The sequence below is a fragment of the Hemitrygon akajei genome, chromosome 4 (genome assembly GCF_048418815.1).
Source record: "Hemitrygon akajei chromosome 4, sHemAka1.3, whole genome shotgun sequence".
Classification (NCBI taxonomy): domain Eukaryota; kingdom Metazoa; phylum Chordata; class Chondrichthyes; order Myliobatiformes; family Dasyatidae; genus Hemitrygon; species Hemitrygon akajei.
Window position 1 is genome coordinate 115,458,897 of NC_133127.1, and position 18,402 is coordinate 115,477,298.

The window sequence follows — 18,402 nt, forward strand, 5'->3', positions numbered from 1 at the left end:
GAGCATTTCGCAGCAGCAGTGCCTGGATCCTAGTGTGAGGTACAAGGTCCCGGGTTGGCAATTTAAATGCCAGTGGAGATCGAAGGCGATATGTGATTTTGCTCAGTTTCCATGATCTTCACACCTCTCTCCAGGCTGACAAAGCCCTTTGCTGTTCCTTCACTGGGTCAATTGAAACACCAGCCAAAATAGACTGAAAGACGTGGTGTCAGTCAGGATGAAAGCTGATTTTGCTCATTCTCCACAGTGGTCATCTCCATAGTGCTGAGACTATGAAGACTGCCCCAGCTGCTGTGCTCTGTGCCCACTAATATGATGAACTGATAAGCGGGGCTTTGGGTTTACTCCGGACTGCTCCAGTGTTCAGATCTGAGGACTCAATTTTGGTTCGGAATGCTGTTGTTTGCTTCAATTGTTTGCATGATTTGTGTATATTTTTCTTTCTCTTGCACATCAAGTGTTGGTCTTTAATTTTAATTTTAATTTTTGTTCTTTAATTAGGTTCTTTCAGGTTTCTTGCTTTCTGGATACTTGTGAGGAAGCAAGACTCAGGGCTGTATAATTTATAAACTATTTGATAATAAATGAATCTTGAATCTTGGTTATTTTACTGAAGTGTTGGAAATGCAAATTTGAGTGCCCTTCCCTTTGTCCCTCACTTTGTCGATCACTCAGATCGCAAATGTGTATTCATCATGCTAATGTCTATACATGGAGCACTTGTTTTGCCCTAAATTTGCTTGTTTACAGTTTGTACCAAGGCTGTCTAAATCATATGAGTAAAGCTATGGCATACATTTACAGTGGTACTAGAAGGTTTGTGAATCCTGTAGAATTTTCTCTGTTTCTGTATAAATATGATCAGATCTTCATGTAGTTGTGTATTGAGAGAAATGATTGAATGTTACATGCATTTGTTGGGAAAAGTATGTGAATCTTTGCTTTTAGTAACTGGTCTGACCCCCTTGTACAGCAATAACTTCAACCAAATGCTTCTGGTTACTGTTGATCAGTCTTGCACATCAGCTTGAAGGAATGTTAGGCCATTTCTCCTTACAAAACTGCTTCAACTCTGGGAATCTTAGTGTGCTTTCTTGCATGAACTGCTTGCTTCAAGTCCATCCATAACATTTCTACAGGATTAAGATCAGATTCCACCATTCCAAAACACAAATTTTCTTCTTTTTAAACCCATTCTGTTGTTGATTTACTCTTTCAGATCATTGTCTTGTTGCATCATCCAACTTCTATTAAGTTTCAGGTGATGGACTGCTACCCTGACATTCTCCTGTGTAATGTCTTGATACAGTTTTGTATTCATTGTTCCCTCAACAATTGCAAGCTGTCCAGGCTCTGAGGCAGCAAAGCAGCCCCAAACCATGATGCTCCTTCCACAACAACACACACACTTTTGTGTGTGTTGTTTGAATTTCCAGCATCTGCAGATTTCCTCGTGTATGCTCCTTCCACCATGCTTCACAGTTGGGATGAAGTTTTGGTGTTGGTGTGCAGTGCCCCTTTTCTTCCAAACACAGCAATGTGCATTTCTGCCAAAAAGCTCAACTTTTGTCTCATCTGTCCACAGAACATTGTCCTAGAAGCATTGAGGAACATCCTGGTGAACTTTTGCAGACTTGACACATGCAACAATATTTTGTTTTGGAGACCAATGGTTTCCTTCATGGTGTCCTTCCATGAAAATCGTTCTTGTTCAGTATATTTTTATATATTGGACACAAAAACAGAGACTTTAGTAAGTTCCAAATATTTCTGCTGGTCTTTTGCTGTTACCATTGGGTTCATTTTCACCTCTTTCAGCATTGCACATTGTGCTCTTGGTGTGATCTTTGCAGGATGCCCACCCCTAGGGAGAGTAGGAACAGTACTGAGTTTCCTCCATTTGTAGATAATTTCTCTTACTGTGGACTGATGAACACTCAGGTCTTTAGAAATACTTTTCTAGCCTGTTTTCAGCTTCATCCATCTGAGTTGTTGTTCAGACCAAACAGCAGAATGGGAAAGAAATGTGATCTAAGTGACTTTGACTGAGGAATGTTTATTGGTGCCAGTGGGGTCGTTTCAGTATCTCAAAAACTGCTGATCTCCTGGGATTTTCAGGCACAGCTGTCTCAGAGAATACTACAAAATACAAAAACCATCCAGTGAGTGGCGGTTCTGTGGGTTAAAATGACTTGTTAATGAGAGAGGTCAAAGGAGAAATGGCCAGACTGGTTCAAGCTGACAGGAAGTTGACAGTAACTTAATCACGTGTTACAACAGTAAAGTGCAGAAGAGCATCACTGAACACACAATACTTGAAGTTGGACCTTGAAGTGGATGGACTATAGTAGCAGAAGACCATGAGCATACAGAAATACGCTCAGTGAGCTCTTTATTAGCTACCTCTTATCAATGGAAATGCAACACTATCTGAAGGATGCATTATCAGAAGGGAAATTTTTCAAATGAAGTTTTAATTTATTATTATCAGACCTCTTTTATGAAAAATGCTATCACATTACTTAAAAGGATGGAACATAGAACCTTACAGTAAAGGAATAGGCCCTTTGGCACACAACGGCTGTGCTGAGCAGGATGCCAATTTAAACTAATTATATCTGCCTGCACAAGATCCATATGCCACTGCTCCCTGCGTTTTCATGTTTCTATTACCATTATATCCACTCTAACCTCTTCCCTTGGAAGCTCATTCTGGGCACGTTATTCTCTGTGTATAAGATTTACTTTGTAAACCTCCTTTAAACTTTCCCCCATCGCTTTAAAGCTATGCTGTTGAGTGTTTGTCATTTGCAACATGGGAAAAAGATTCTGACTGCCTACTTTATCTAGGCCTCTTATAAATCTAAGTACTTCTGTCTGGTCACTGCTCAGCATTTTATTGCTGATACAAAATCATTCCAGGTTTGTCCAAACTCTCCGTATAGCTAATACTCTCCAATCCAGACAATATTCTGGTGAATCTCTTCTGCATCCTCTCTAAAGCCTCCACATTTATCCCATACTATTACAAATAGAAATACACACAATATTCTTAATGTGTTCAGATCAAATTTTTGTACTACATGATTTCCCAACTTTTATATTCAATATCCGGAACAATAAAGGCAAGATGTAAACTACTCCATTTCCCTATCCAATTATATTGCTACTTTCCGGGAGCCATGTACTTAAATTCCAAGAATCTACTGCATATCAATGCTATTGACGGTCCCAAGATTTACTGTGAAATTTCTTCCTGCATTTGATCTCTCAAAATGCATCATCTCACATGTTCCCATTTTAAACTCTGCCATTTTTCTGCTGAGATTTTCAACTGATCTATAATATATCTAGCTGTATCCTTTGACAATGATCGCTGCTCATAATTCCATCAATTTCTGTGTCATCTGCAAACCACCTACATTTTTCATGTGATTGTCATGAGTATCTGTAAAGCATTAGAGGTTCTACCTGTGACTTGCAGGTAATGTTCCCTCTTTTAATTACAGCTGTGCAGACCATCCATTGTTCTCAGCAGGAAATATTTACATGGCCTGAAAACTGCTTGGCACTTTAAGTTTTTTTTTGATAACATGCATACTATGAATATTTAAAATGAAAACTGAAAAATCACATATAGTCCATGAGCCAGTAGGGTTGGTCAGTACCATCTGAGGGGAATAATGCTCATAGTGATTTTTGGCAAGGTATACGTCTCTAGAGTTAGAAAATATATGACAGCATTGCACCAGTGGTAGCTTTATGTGTGCGATCATGCATTTTATAACACTACCCCAAAATAAGCATTTCTGAAAAGTGGCCAATGTAAAGTACAACATATATATTCAACCTAGTGGCATTTTGTCATCAGTGATCCCTCAACATTGAAATTTGTCACAATGATAGCTGAGTTCAAGCACTTTTCATCAAATGTTGTTATAAAATTATTACAACATTGAAAACTATGTCATTGGTGACACTCGTAGTACAGTGCCCAATTTCAGTAGAGTGAATAATTTCATTTTTAGAAAAATATTGTCTGTTATTTATTTCAGAAAAGTCAATAAAAACCCTAGGACACATATAATCACATGGATTTGTAGAGTTTTTTTTCAGGAATTCATTTAAGTAATCACTTTTTGTATGTATCCATATTAACATTAGTACAGCAGAAAATGTTACCCCATTTGGAGAGATTTCTGGAGTTTTATCAATGTCATGATATTTTCCATATTGTTGTATCAAATCAAAACAATCTTAAGCTTTTGTCATAGCATATAGAATTCCAGTACAATAATTCAAATGTGGGGTTCCACACAAATATAACCTAGGCCCCATATGGTTGTAAAATGAATATATTTAATCAAAGACTGCTTTCCATACTTTGTTTTCCATACTTTCATAATCTATTAATAATCATAATAATTTTCCAAGTCTTCCACATCTTCAAGTCAAGTCAAGTCAAGTCAAGTCAACTTTTATTGTCATTTCGACCATAACTGCTGGTACAGTACACAGTAAAAATGAGACAACATTTTTCAGGACCGTGGTTTACACGACACAGTACAAAAAACTAGATTGAACTACGTAATAAAAAAAACCACAAAGAAAGCTATACTAGACTACAGACCTACACTGGACTGCATAAAGTGCACAAAAATAGTACAGGCATTACAATAAATAATAAACTTCATTGAAACTTTCCACACTCTCTGAGGTGGATGCCTGGTTCTCACAGACTGCCAGTCTACACATGTGTCAGTGCACCTGAGGCCATTTGCAACACACATACATCATCGGAGTGAACATTTTTTGGACAGTTACAGGTCAGTAGATCCAGGACGGCATTGGGTACTGGCTGGCCTTCCATCCAGTGCACTAACAACTGTTCAGCTTCCTCTTCTCTCTCCATCTTCCATCCCCTGCCAACAGGGCTTGGCACTTGTGGATCCTTCTCCAAACATCTTCTCCATATACCAGCCTGGTAGTTGGCTCACTGTGCATGTTTGGTTAAGCAGTCTTTGCATGGTGGGAGTTGATGACTTTCGATTTCACCCCTTTTGGCACAGAAAAGGTAATACCTGAGCTCATAGGCCTTGGTGGTCAATGCTTTTGGGGCATACAGGAGACATGTAAGTGCTTCCAGTTTGCCCATCAGTTCTGGGGAGAGGTCCCATTCCTGACCCAACTCTATGAATGTGTCCTGAGTTTCCCTGTTGTTGGTCAGAAGTTTTAGGGAACTTGTCTTCCCTTTGCCTGCAAAAGCGCTTACAGTGTCACATCCTGTATATGCGTGCAACCCGATGAGAGCCCTACAAACCTCTATGCCAACAATGGCAGCAACCTTCCTGATGTCTACATGCCTTGTATGGGTTCTAGTGCCACATTTCTGGAACAATGGGGCCTCAATCATGACACAAAATGCTAAAGACATGATAAAGACATCTGTGTCTTCTGAGCAGATCACTACATTGCTATCCGTCTCTTGTGGCTTGGGCAGCATGGAGAAGTAGGCGGCCATCTGCTTCTTCTTGTTGGCACTGAAGAGCTGACACCTCCTCACTGTCTTGAGATGTGATTCTGTAACATTTGTCATTCACAGTCGCATACAAAATCTCCTGGAGCTTTGCTCTGTACTCTACCTTCCTGCATTCATGGACTACGAAGCTAATGAAACTATTTTTGTTACTGACTTTGGTCAGGAAGCTATGATGAAGTCTGATCTATGGTCTTGTCGAAATTGCCTTGGCCCTCCAAACTTTGAGTTCCCTCTGTAGAGTTTGATTTTCCAAGACAACGTTCCTTAATAATACACTTTCAGGAACCATTAACAATTTTCCTTTGTCATCTGGAAATATATCTACTGAATTGCCCAGCTCAGATTCCAGTTTCCTTGTAGAATCTTGTAGGAGTGTAACTCCACCAGATAACATGAAAGATTCAAGTTTCGTGACCAAAGAAGTGACTTGTACAATCATCTTGTTGGGTATGATATCAGTTCTGATATACTTGAAAAGGTCTTTATAGGCTTCCCTTTCAATCCTTTTATACAGTTCATCACCATCTGTTTCATCATCATCCTCTTTGTACTTAGGTTCCTTTTTCTTGATTCTGGTATAATCCTTATAGTATGAAACATGATAGTGGGCCTCTGCAGCAACTATGTCTCTGCTTGTTACTGCTAGAATCTTCTCATCTTCCTTTTGGGTTGCACATTTTCACAGTGTTTTATCAGCTCTGAGTTGTACAGCTTGTGTAAGCTTTTCATGTGACTTGGAGCCCTTCAGAAATTTCACCTTATTACAAAAAATGCAGATTTGATCATATACCCTTGCTTCTGATGAAGATCTCCTACTTGGCCTTTTTGATGTACAGGTATTCTCACCAGCTTCATCAGTAATGCTTTCCTTGGCTTTCCTTTTCAGAGTCTCTAAGTCTCACTTCATGGTGAAGAGGCTTCGGCATTTTCGGTGATAGTAGATTCTTGGGATTTCCTTTTCTCCAAGTTCTTTAGCAACGTCTAAAATAGAGGCATAATTCCTTACTTTGGCTGTTTCAAGTAAGGTTTTCCAGGATTCATAGTCTTGAGGACTAACTAAATGGTCATCATCTTCTTTTGATGTTTTCCAGTGTATGACACATTGCTTCTTAATAGATTCTTTGTGTTTATAGCTCTCCATTCTATGTATAGTTTTGAAAAGTGTGTTTTGGCATGGGGTTATAAATTGAGTGATAACACACAGAAAGCTTCCACTGCTGCAATGCTATCACATATTTTCTAGCACTAAGGGTATATACCTTGCCAAAACTCACTATAAGAAGTATTCCCCCCAGATGGTACCGGTGGCCCAAATTTGGAGTCCTGACTCACAGACTAATACTTCTGATTTTATTTATTAATTAAAAGGTATAATGAAGTACAGTACAACAAAGTAAATCTTTCATATTTCGTAAACGTTTTCTTGTCTGTCTTTATTCCAGTTGCACGGGAGCGTTTCAGTCCCTGTGCTGCCTGACAGCCACGCAGCTTAGAGAGAACAGTGCTTGCGTGATAGCTTCTCTGAAACAGATTTACCAAACTGATCTTTTGTTTAGCTGGAAGTTCTGTGGAAAGCTGCCGTTATCTGCAGTCTATGGTGTGTGATCCAATGCAGAACGTGGTATTTCTTCAAACCAGTTGGCTGTTGAGGGCTGGCAGGCCATGTTGAATGAGCTTCCAGGAGAAGTGGTAGAGGCAGGTTCGATCTTGTCATTTAAAGTAAAATTGGATAGGTTTATGGACAGGAAAGGAATGGAGGATTATGGGCTGAGTGCGGGCCAGTGGGACTAGGTGAGTGTAAGCGTCGGCATGGACTAGAAGGGCCGAGATGGCCTGTTTCCGTGCTGTAATTGTTATATGGTTATATGTTCTCAGGACTCCAGGTATGAGGTCTCTTCCCATAGCTGAGGCTTGCACATTGCACAGAACCTCTCCCACCTCATGGCTCAGACCAGTTGTCTCTCTATGTCTGAAAGAGATTCATTCTGTGATTCAGGCTTCATATCCAACAAGTTCAGGTAATTGACTGAATAGAATGGAAAACTTAACTGGGGAAACATCTTTTCTTAGATAAGGGGTGCAAAACTCCTCATGATATCCCAAATGTGGTCTGACCAATGTCTTATAAAGGCTCAGAATAACATCCTTGCTTTTAGACCATAAGACCAGAAGATATAGGGGCAGAATGAGCCCGCTCGGTCCATCAGGACTGCTCCACCATTCCATCATGGGTGATTTATTATCCCTCTCAACTCCATATGAGTAACCAAGAACCAATCAGCCTCCGCATTAAGTATACTCAATGAGTGGGGCTCCACAGTCATCCGTGTCAATGAACTCCACAGACTGGCTAAAGAAATTCCTCCTCATCTCTGTTCTCAATGGATATCCCTCTATTCTGAGACTGTGCCTTCTGGTCCTAGACTCATCCTCTATAGGAAACGTCTTCTCCACATCCACTCTATCTAGGCCTTCCTATATCCAATAGGATTCAATGAGATGCCCCCTCATTCTTCTAAACTCCAGCAAGTGTAGGCCAAGAGCCATCAAACACTCCTCATACATTAACACTTTCAATCCTCCAATCATTCTTGTCAAACTCCTCTGGAGCCTCTGCAATGCCAACGTATCTTTTCTTAGATATGAGGCAAAAAATTGCTCAGAATATTCCAAGTGTTGTCTGAGCAATGCCTTATAAACCCACATATTCTAGTCCTTTCAAAATTAATATTAAGATTGCATTTGTCTTCCTTACCTCCAACTCTCCAACTCAACCTGAAAGTTATCCTTTAGGGAATCCTGCATAAGGACTCCCAAGTACATTTGCATTTCTGAACTTTGAATTTTCTCTGCATTTAGAAAGTATACTTTTCTGCTCTACATTCCATCAGTCACCTTTTTGCCCATTTTCCCAATCTGTCTAAGTCCTTCTCAAGACCCCCTGCTTCTCAATCCCAGCTGTCCATACACCTATTTTTGTATTGTCTGCAAACTCAGCCACAAAGCCATCAATTCTATCGTCTAAGTTGTTGACACACACTGTGAAAAGAAGTGATTCTAATATTGACACCTGCGGAACACTACTAGTCACCAGCAGTCAACCAGAAGAGGCCCTCTTTACTTGGACTCTTTGCCACCTGCCAGTCAGTCAATCTTCTATCCATGCAAGTATCCCTCCTGTCATATCGTGGGCTCCTGTTACACAGCCTCATGTGTGAAAACAGGTCAATGGTTCTCTGAAAATCTAAGTACACAACATCCACTGACTCTCCTTTGTCTAGCCTGACTAATCTGACTGATTCATCAAGCAATTTTTCTCCTTAATGGAACCATGCTGAATTTGACCCAAAACCTCATCCTTAATAATTTACTCCCAACAACTTGTCAATGACTGAGGTCAGATTAACTTGCTTATAATTTCCTTTCTTCTGCATCCCTTGCTTCTTAAACAGTGGAGTGACATTTGCAATTTTCTATTCCAGAATCTAGTGATTCTTGAAAGATCATTACTAATACCTCCACAGTCTCTTCAGTCACTTCTTTCAGAACCCCGGAGTATAGTCCATTTGGTCCAGGTGACTTATCTACCATCGGACCATTCAGCTTCCCCAGCACCTTCTCTTTAGTGATAGCAACTACACTCACTTCTGCTCATTAAGACTTTCAAATTTCTGGCTTATTGCTAGTGAATTCCACAGTGAAGACTAATGAAAAGTTTGTCTGCTATTTCTTTGTCTCTCATTACTAATTTTCCAGTGGTCCGATATCCATTCTTGCCATTCTTTTACTCTTCATATACCTGAAAAAATATTTGGTATCCTCTGTTTTTTTATTGGCTAGGTTAACCATATTTCATCCTTTCTCTCTTTATGCTTTTTTTAGTAGACTTCTGATGTTTTTTAAAGACTTCTCAATCCTCTTAACTTCCCACAAAATTTTGTTATATTATCTGCCCTCCCTTTTGCTTTTATGCTATTTATTATTTCTCTAATCATTCACAGTTGCCTCATACACCCTTTATATTCATCTTTGAGATGTATCTAACCTGCACCTTCTGAATTGCCCCCGGAAACTCCAGCCATTGCTGTTCTGTCCAGGTAGTATCCACTTTGCCAAGCTCCTCTATCACGCCTCTGTAATTCCACTTACTCCAGTGAAATACTTATGTATCTGACTTTATCTTCTCCCTCTCCAACTGCGGTGTGAAGTCTCTCATATCATGATCACTGCTTCCTAAAGGTTCCTTTACCTTAAGCTCTGTATTCAAATCTGTTTTAGAACACCCAATCCAGAATTGCCTTTTCCTGAATGGGCTCAGTCACAAGCTGCTCTAAAAAGCTTTCTCGTTGCCATGCTACAATTTCCCTCTCTTGGGATCCTGTGCCAGCCTAATTTTCAAAATCTAAATTCATAATGAAATTCCCCATGACCATCATAACATTGTTATTTTTACATGCATTTTCTAACTCCCATTGTAATTTCTATCTCACATCCTGGCTAATGGCAGAATTCTTGTTAATGTGCAGGAACAGAGGGATCTTGTGGTCCATGTCCATAGATCCCTCAAAAACTGCTGCACAAGTTGATTTGATAAGGTTTTTAAGGTATGGTATGTTGGCTTTCATTAGGGAATTGAGTTCAAGAACAGTGAGGTAATGTGGCAGCTCTATAAAACCTTGCATAGACCACATGTGGAATATTCCATTCAGTTCTGGTTGCCTCATTACAGGAAGGATGTGGAAGCTTTCGAGAGGGTACAGAGGAGAGTTACCAAGATGCTGCCTGAACTAGAGGAGATATCTTATGAAGATAGGTTGAGTGAGCTAGGGCGTTTCTCTTTGGAGTAAAGGAGGATGAGAGGTGACTTGGTAGAAGTGTACAATATAATAAGGAGCGTAGATAGAGTGGATAGCCAGAATCTTTTTTACCTCCAGGGTGGAAACAGCTAAAACAAGGGACATAATTCAAAGGTGATTGAAGGGAAGTATAGGATGTCAGAGGTAAGTTCTTTACACAGAGAGAGATAAATGCATGTGTGGTGGTAGAGGCAGATACATTAGAGACATTTCAAAAACAATTAGATATACATATGGTCGATAGAAAAATGGATAGCGATATAGGACGGAAAGGTTAGATTGATATTCGAGTAGATTAAAAGGCCAATACCACATTGTGGCTTGAAACTGAATTGTTCTATTTTCTATGTTAATGTATGCAGAGATTTTCAGACTGAAATAAAAAATTTTCAACATAATTTCTTATTTTTATGTTCAATATGATGGCATTAGTATATTACTTAAAATGTGTTGCTCCATTTCCCATTAAATTAACGTGAAGTTTAATAATGATCATTGGTATTTATGCATAAAATTGTACAGCAATATGAGTGAGGATAGGAGCAGACTCTCAGTAAAAATTGATGTTGATATCCTATTTGGATTATTCAATCAGTGGCTTTGCTATAATGGATCCTTGGCATTGCTAATGAGAGGTGATTGTGGTTGCACAATCAGGACTTGTACACAACAAATACAAAATAAATCCCATAAAAATAAGATTTAAAAAAAGGCCTTCCCTGCTCTTTCCTGCTTCCTCGTCCATCATTTTCTTAGTCCTGTTGTCATGATAGTCACACTGAAATTTATGACTATTCTGTTCACTGTGACAATGCCACCCAAAAATATCAACTTCTGCTCATTTCCCGGCTTTCAGTTCAAAACCTTGAAAGCTATGACATATTACAATTGACTGTCCAAGTACTTTTTAAAGATAATAAGTTTCTCCACTGCTCTTTCAGTTGGAGAATTTCAGACATGTCATTATTTAATGTGCCCTTTTAAACATCTGCTTTAAATGATCCTCCCAATTATTGAACTTGCCATTAAATGAATTAAGCTGCTCATTAAATGATATCTGGGCTGGAATAATTTTATATGTCACAAGTAAACCTGCCTTCAGCCTTCTTTAAAGAAAATTATCTCAGACTAGCTAATTATTTGTATTTTGCAAATTCTTCATTACTCATTGCAGCTTCATTAATTTTCTCTGTGTACTCTTTGATGTCTAAAATCCTCCTTAAGTGGCTAGACATCTGTGCAGTGTATTAGCTGCAACCTATCCATTCAGTTCCAACGTGACCATCCTGCCCTTAACACCAATGTCCTGGCTGATGTCAAATTGTGTCCTCTAAAGCATTTTCTAGCACAATGACCATCATCCATCTACTATTTATTGTGCACTTTTCTACCCACACCACGGAATGCATTACACAAACGTTTCTTTTAGATTAAGTTTTATTTATCAGCTTTCCAAGTAGCTGAATTGACTGATACCTCTATGTATTCCAGAGTATTTATTTTTCCTTTTTTATCAGCCACAATGTTTGTGCCTTAATTATCGCTCCAACTTTTACTGTAAGTCTTGGTCAGTGAAGAAAGCTCCAGTGAAGAAGCCGGCAGAAGCTTCTACATCCAGGCACTAAAACATGCAACACTTTTAGACTTCACTTCCAGCACTAAACAATTTCTGGATTAAACATGTTTTTTTTCTTTTGGATACATAGAGCTTTTATTTTCTGACTTGTCTGCTATTTAGAATCTTAGAATCAAATGAGGGTGAGGATGTTAGGAGAATTCAGGGTGATTTGGACAGGCTGGGTGAGTGGGCAGATACTTGACAGATGACGTTTAATGTGAATGTGTGAGGTTATCCACTTTGGGAGTAAGAACAGGAAGGCAGATTATTATCTGAATGATGTAAAGTTAGGTAAAGGAGACATACAAAGAGATCTAGGAGTCCTTGTTCATCAGTCACTGAAGGTGAATGAGCAAGTGCAGCAGGCAGTGAAGAAGGCTAATGGAATGTTGGCCTTTATTACAAAGGGAATTGAGTACAAGAGCAAGGAAATCCTCTTGCATTTGTACAGGGCCCTGGTGAGACCACACCTGGAGTATTGTGTACAGTTTTGGTCTCTAGGGTTAAGGAAGGACATCCTGGCTGTAGAGGAAGTGCAGCGTAGATTCACAAGGTTAATTCCTGGGATGTCCGGACTGTCTTACGCAGAGAGGTTAGAGAGACTGGGCTTGTACACGCTGGAATTAAGGAGATTGAGAGGGGATTTGAGTGCAACATATAAGATTATTAAGGGATTGGACAAGATAGAGGCAGGAAATATGTTCCAGATGCTGGGAGAGTCCAGTACCAGAGGGCATGGTTTGAGAATAAGGGGTAAGTCATTTAGGACAGAGTGAAGGAAAAACTTCTTCTCCCAGAGAGTTGTGGGGGTCTGGAATGCACTGCCTCGGAAGGCAGTGGAGGCCAATTCTCTGGATGCTTTCAAGAAGGAGCTAGATAGGTATCTTATGGATAGGGGAATCAAGGGATATTGGGACAAGGCAGGAACTGGGTATTGATAGTAGATGATCAGCCATGATCTCAGAATGGCGGTGCAGGCTCGAAGGGCTGAATGGTCTACTTCTGCACCTATTGTCTATTGTCAAAGAACTACATGGCCTATTTCTTCAATCACAGCTATGATACCTGTCTATGCTGTTACGTACCCGTGACAGTGGTGTTGAAGCTATACTGGACTTAAGGTAGTGGTCTTGTGATGGTGGAGTGACATCATTTTCCCCACCAGTAGAGGTCATGTGACAGGTTTTTTTTACAGGGTATAAAAGGAGGACCCCTCCCTGTGAGGAGGAGCAGTTCGTGACTGGATTTGCCAGTTTGACTCCATGCCACTGCGTGGTCCAATATTATGACGCAGTTTGGTTGAAAGGTGGAGTTTTATTTAATGCCTAAAGTTTAAAAGGTCACTGCCGGCAGTTTCTTTATAATACTGCCAGTTAAAAATCAGTGGAGAGTGAAGATCGGAGTTCGGGAGCTAAAAGATCGAGGAAAGTCGATTTCGACGGTGAGACAGGTTCGACCTTGTTTGATCCTCATTTGGAAGGAATTTGTCGGCTGTCCCTATGTTAATGCCTGCAAAATATAGCAGAAAGGGTTTGGGTACAGTTTTGTAAAGGAAAGGTCAATGCCTTTAAGCCGTTTCATTTTCATCTTCGTAAATTCTCCAGGAAAAGTAGTTCGACTGGGAACCGCAACGACACGACGTGAAAGAGAATTTAAATCGTCTAAAAAGTCTCTCCTTTAATGGACTGTAAGCATTTTGAACTTTTGCAGTACTACTTTGAAGAACTGTTTTTGCAACATCGCTTTAAGAACTGTTTAAGCTGCCGCACAGCAGCTGATTTCCGGTTACGTTAGTGGTTTGTTTACTTTTGGGGGTTTGTTTTTCAGTGTTTAATAAATGGTTTATTTGTTATAAAAACCCCTGCCTCATTTACATATTTATTGTTGCTGAATCCGTAACATAAATATGGGGGCTGCATCCGGGATAAACCATTTTTGAGTTTAAATGCTTGTTAAATTTTGAATCAGTGTTTTGGAAAAGGGGAATATTCGATTCTTTTGTTTGATTGGCTTATGAGTGGTATTCAGCAACAATGAATATTGATGAGTTTCTGACTTCGCCAGACGTGGAGTTGTTAGCGAAGGCGAAAAAAACTGAGGTGTCTGAGCTAGCTAGTCGATTGGAACTTAAATGTATTTTGAAGTTTACATTGAAGGCTCTTATACAGAGAAAAATCGTGTCACACTATGTGGATTCGGGTGATTTTGATTAATCGATTTTAGAGTCGTTTCCAATAAGTAATATAGAGATGCAGTTGCAAATCGAACAAATGAAGTTGGAACAAAGTAAAGCAGAATTGGAGCGTTGTAGGTTAGAAGCTGATAATTAAAAAAGGGAATTTGAATATGCGATGGTGGAATTAAGGTCTGGGAATCAGTCTTCTGGTTCTAGAAAACCATTTGTTGTCAGTCAAGAAATTAAATTGGTCCCTCTATTTAGTGAAACAGAAGTGGAAAGATATTTCCAACATTTTGAAACAATTGCTCAGATTTCAGAGTGGCCGAAAGATAAATGGTCAGTGTTGTTATAGAGTGTAATTAAAGGCAAAGCACAACAAGTTTATACAGCTTTAACTGCTGCGCAAGCACTAGATTATGATATTGTGAAATAGCATATTTTGAAAGCATAGGAATTGGTCCCAGAAGCGTATAGAGAAAGATTCAGAAGTTTGAAAAAGTCTGTGGAAAAAACTTATGTGGAATTTGCCTATGATAAAGCTGTGTGTTTTGAGACATGGGTTTCTTCTAAAAATGTAAATGGGGACTATAATACATTGAAAGAGCTGATTTTAATGGAGGAATTTAAAAGAAGCATCCCTGTTGAAGTAAGGACCTGCTTAAATGAGAGGGATACTGATACATTGCAGGACTGTGCTAGATTAGCTGATGAGTATGTTTTAATCCATAAGAATAAATTTCCTCAGGGCAGAATCTTTAAGAGGAAAAATAACACAGAGACTCAAAGTAAATCAGAAATTAAATCAGAAGTTAATGAGAAAGGTAAGGAGGAAGGAAAACCTGTGAAGGAAAGACAGTTTGGTCCTATTTGTAACTATTGTAAGAAGCCTGGCCATGTAATAGCTAACTGTTTCCGATTGAAAAAGAAAGAGAAGGAAGCAGTCCCAGATGCTTGTGTGCAACATACTGAAGCACCTGTAAAATTACAGGATTCGATAAATACAAATGAGGTTTTGTTAGGGTCTGACCAAGTTAAAAAGGGATATGATCCTTTTATAACTGAAGGGTTTGTATCCTTGAAAGAAGGATCTACTCTGATGCCAATAAAAATCCTTAGGGATACTGGAGCTTCTCAATCACTGATGTTAGACAGTGTATTGAAGTTTAATGAAGAGTCTGATACTGGTGAGGTAAATTATATACGAGGTGTTGGGAGTGCTTTTATGCCTGTACATTTGCATAAAGTAAATTTAAAGTCAAGGTTAGTTACAGGATTTGTTAAAGTAGGATTACAGCCTAGCTTACCTGTGAAGGATATTTCTTTATTGTTAGGTAATGACTTGGCAGGTGGACAAGTTTTTCCTGAAGTGCATTTGACAATGGAGTCAGAGGAACCAGAGATGAATTCTAACACAGATTCTTCCTGTGTTGTGACTAGAGCTATGGCTAAAAAGATTGATGCGCAGAATGAGGTTGTTACACATGACTGTTCAACTCAGGATTCAAGTTTTGAGGATGTGTCAGAGACTTTCTTACCTTCATTGTTTGAACAAGATTCTTGGAGCAAGTCTGACTATGAAGATTTATCTCTGTCTCGGAAGGAGATGATAGCAGAGCAGAATAGAGACCCTGAGATTATAAAATTAAGAGACAAGCTCTACCAGATAGTGAAATTGAGAAGGTGCCAGTAGGATATTACTTGGAAAAAGGAGTGTTGATGAGGAAGTGGAGATAACCTACAATTCCTGCAAGTGAGGAATGGAATATTGTTTACCAGGTAGTTGTCCCTAAAGTTTATCGAAATGAGATTTTGACTTTAGCTTATAGTGTGCCTTTAGGTGGACATCAAGGGGTAAGGAAAACTGTGGACAAGATTTTAATAAATTTTTACTGGCCTGGTCTAAGAAAAGATGTGGCGATGTTTTGTAAAACGTGCCATACTTGTCAAATTGTTGGTAAACCAAATCAAGTTACACCAGTGGCTCCATTACAACCTATTCCAGCATTTGGTGAACCGTTTTCTAAAGTTATTGTAGATTGTGTTGGTCCATTACCAAAGACAAAAACTGGTTATCAGTATTTGTTGACTATCATGTGTACTTCGTCGAGGTTTCCAGAGGCAGTACCACTTAGGAATATAACAGCTAAAACTGTGACAAAGGCTCTTATAAAGTTCTTTACTTATTTTGGATTACCTAAGGAAATACAAACTGATCAAGGCAGTAATTTTATGTCTGGATTGTTTCAACAGATAGTTTATAAATGGGGAGCTAAGCAAATCACTTCGTCTGCATACCATCCAGAATCGCAAGGTGCCTTGGAGAGGTTTCATTCTATCCTCAAGAATATGATTAGGACATATTGTGTGGAAAATGAAAGTGATTGGGATGAGGGTATAAACTTACTTTTATTTGCAGTAAGGGAATCGGTACAAGAATCTTTAGATTTCAGTCCATTTGAACTTGTATTTGGGCATAGAGTTAGAGGACCTTTAGCTTTATTAAAAGAACAGTGGATTAGTAAGGAAGTACACACTAATTTGTTGGACTAAGTTTTGAAATTTAAGGACAGGTTACATAAAGCTTGTAGCTTAGCCAAGGAAAATTTAAAATTGGCTCAGGAGAAAATGAAAACTTGGTATGATAAAGAAGCTAGGATGAGGATGTTTAAGCCTGGAGATAAGGTGCTGGTTCTTTTCCCAGTGCAAACTAATCCTTTACAAGCTAGATTTCATGGTCCTTATGAAATTGTGTCTAAAATCAATGATGTGGATTACGTGATAAAAACTCCAGATCGTGGAAGGCCAACACAGCTTTGCCATATAAATATGATAAAACCATATTATGAGAAACAAACTGATACTGTGACTATTGTGGTTAATGATAATGAATTTGATTTAACTAGGAACATGATAGATGATTCATCTGAATTTCATTCTAATTCCAATATTGTTTCTGTCAGGTTAGCAAATTCAACCATTCTTGAAAATATTGATGAGAAACTAGCACATTTACAGCTAGAGCAGAAACAGCAGATGAAGAAATTAATTTTTAAATATAAGGATTTGTTTCCAGACGTTCCGAGAAGGACTACTATAGCTTCACATGATGTAGATGTTGGAGATGCCAAACCTATTAAACAACACCCATATAGGATGAACATAGAAAAATGTGAACTTGCTGAGAAAGAAATTAAATACATGTTAGAGAATAATATTATTAGACCTTCTAACTCGAATTGGAGTTCACCCTGTGTTATGGTGCCAAAACCAGATGGTAGTATTAGGTTTTGTACGGACTATAGGAAGGTGAATGCTGTAATGAAAACAGATGCATATCCAATTCCTAGAGTAGATGATTGTGTAGATAAAGTTGGAAAAGCAAAGTTCCTTACAAAGATTGATTTATTGAAAGGGTATTGGTGTGTTCCACTAACGGACAGAGGTAGAGAGATTTCTGCATTTGTAACTCCATCTGGGCCATATGAATATAATGTTCTTCCATTTGAGATGAAGAATGCCCCAGGTACTTTCCAGAGGATGAGTAACTCTGTGATTCAGGGATTGAAAGATACAGATGCTTATATTGATGATTTAGTGACAGGAAATGAAACTTGGGAAGCACATATTATTGCGGTGGAGAAATTGTTTGAAAGGCTTTCAAAAGATAACTTAACTATTAATTTAGTTAAGGGTGAATTCGGACATGGCACTGTGACTTACCTTGGTTATTTTGTGGGTCAAGGTAAGGTAGCTCCTGTTCAGGCAAAAGTTCGGGCAATTTTAGAGATTCCCACTCCAACGGGGGAAAAAACTCTCAGAAGATTCTTGGGAATGGTAGGATATTATCGAAAATTTTGTAAGAATTTTGCTAATGTTGCTCTTCCATTAACTAACCTTTTGCAGAAGAATGAGAAGTTTGTGTGGACAGTGCCTTGTCAGGAAGCATTTGAAAAATTGAAAACAATGATATGTCAACAACCTTTGCTTAAAGCACCTGACTTTGAAAAATCTTTTGAATTAGCTGTAGATGCTAGTGATGAGGCTGCAGGAGCAGTATTAATGCAAAGGAATGAGGGTGATGAGGTTGATCATCCAGTAGCTTACTTTTCTAAGAAATTTAATAAGCATCAAAGAAACTATTCGACAATAGAGAAGGAATTGTTATCTCTTGTTTTAGCTTTAGAATATTTTGATGTATATGTTGGTGCAA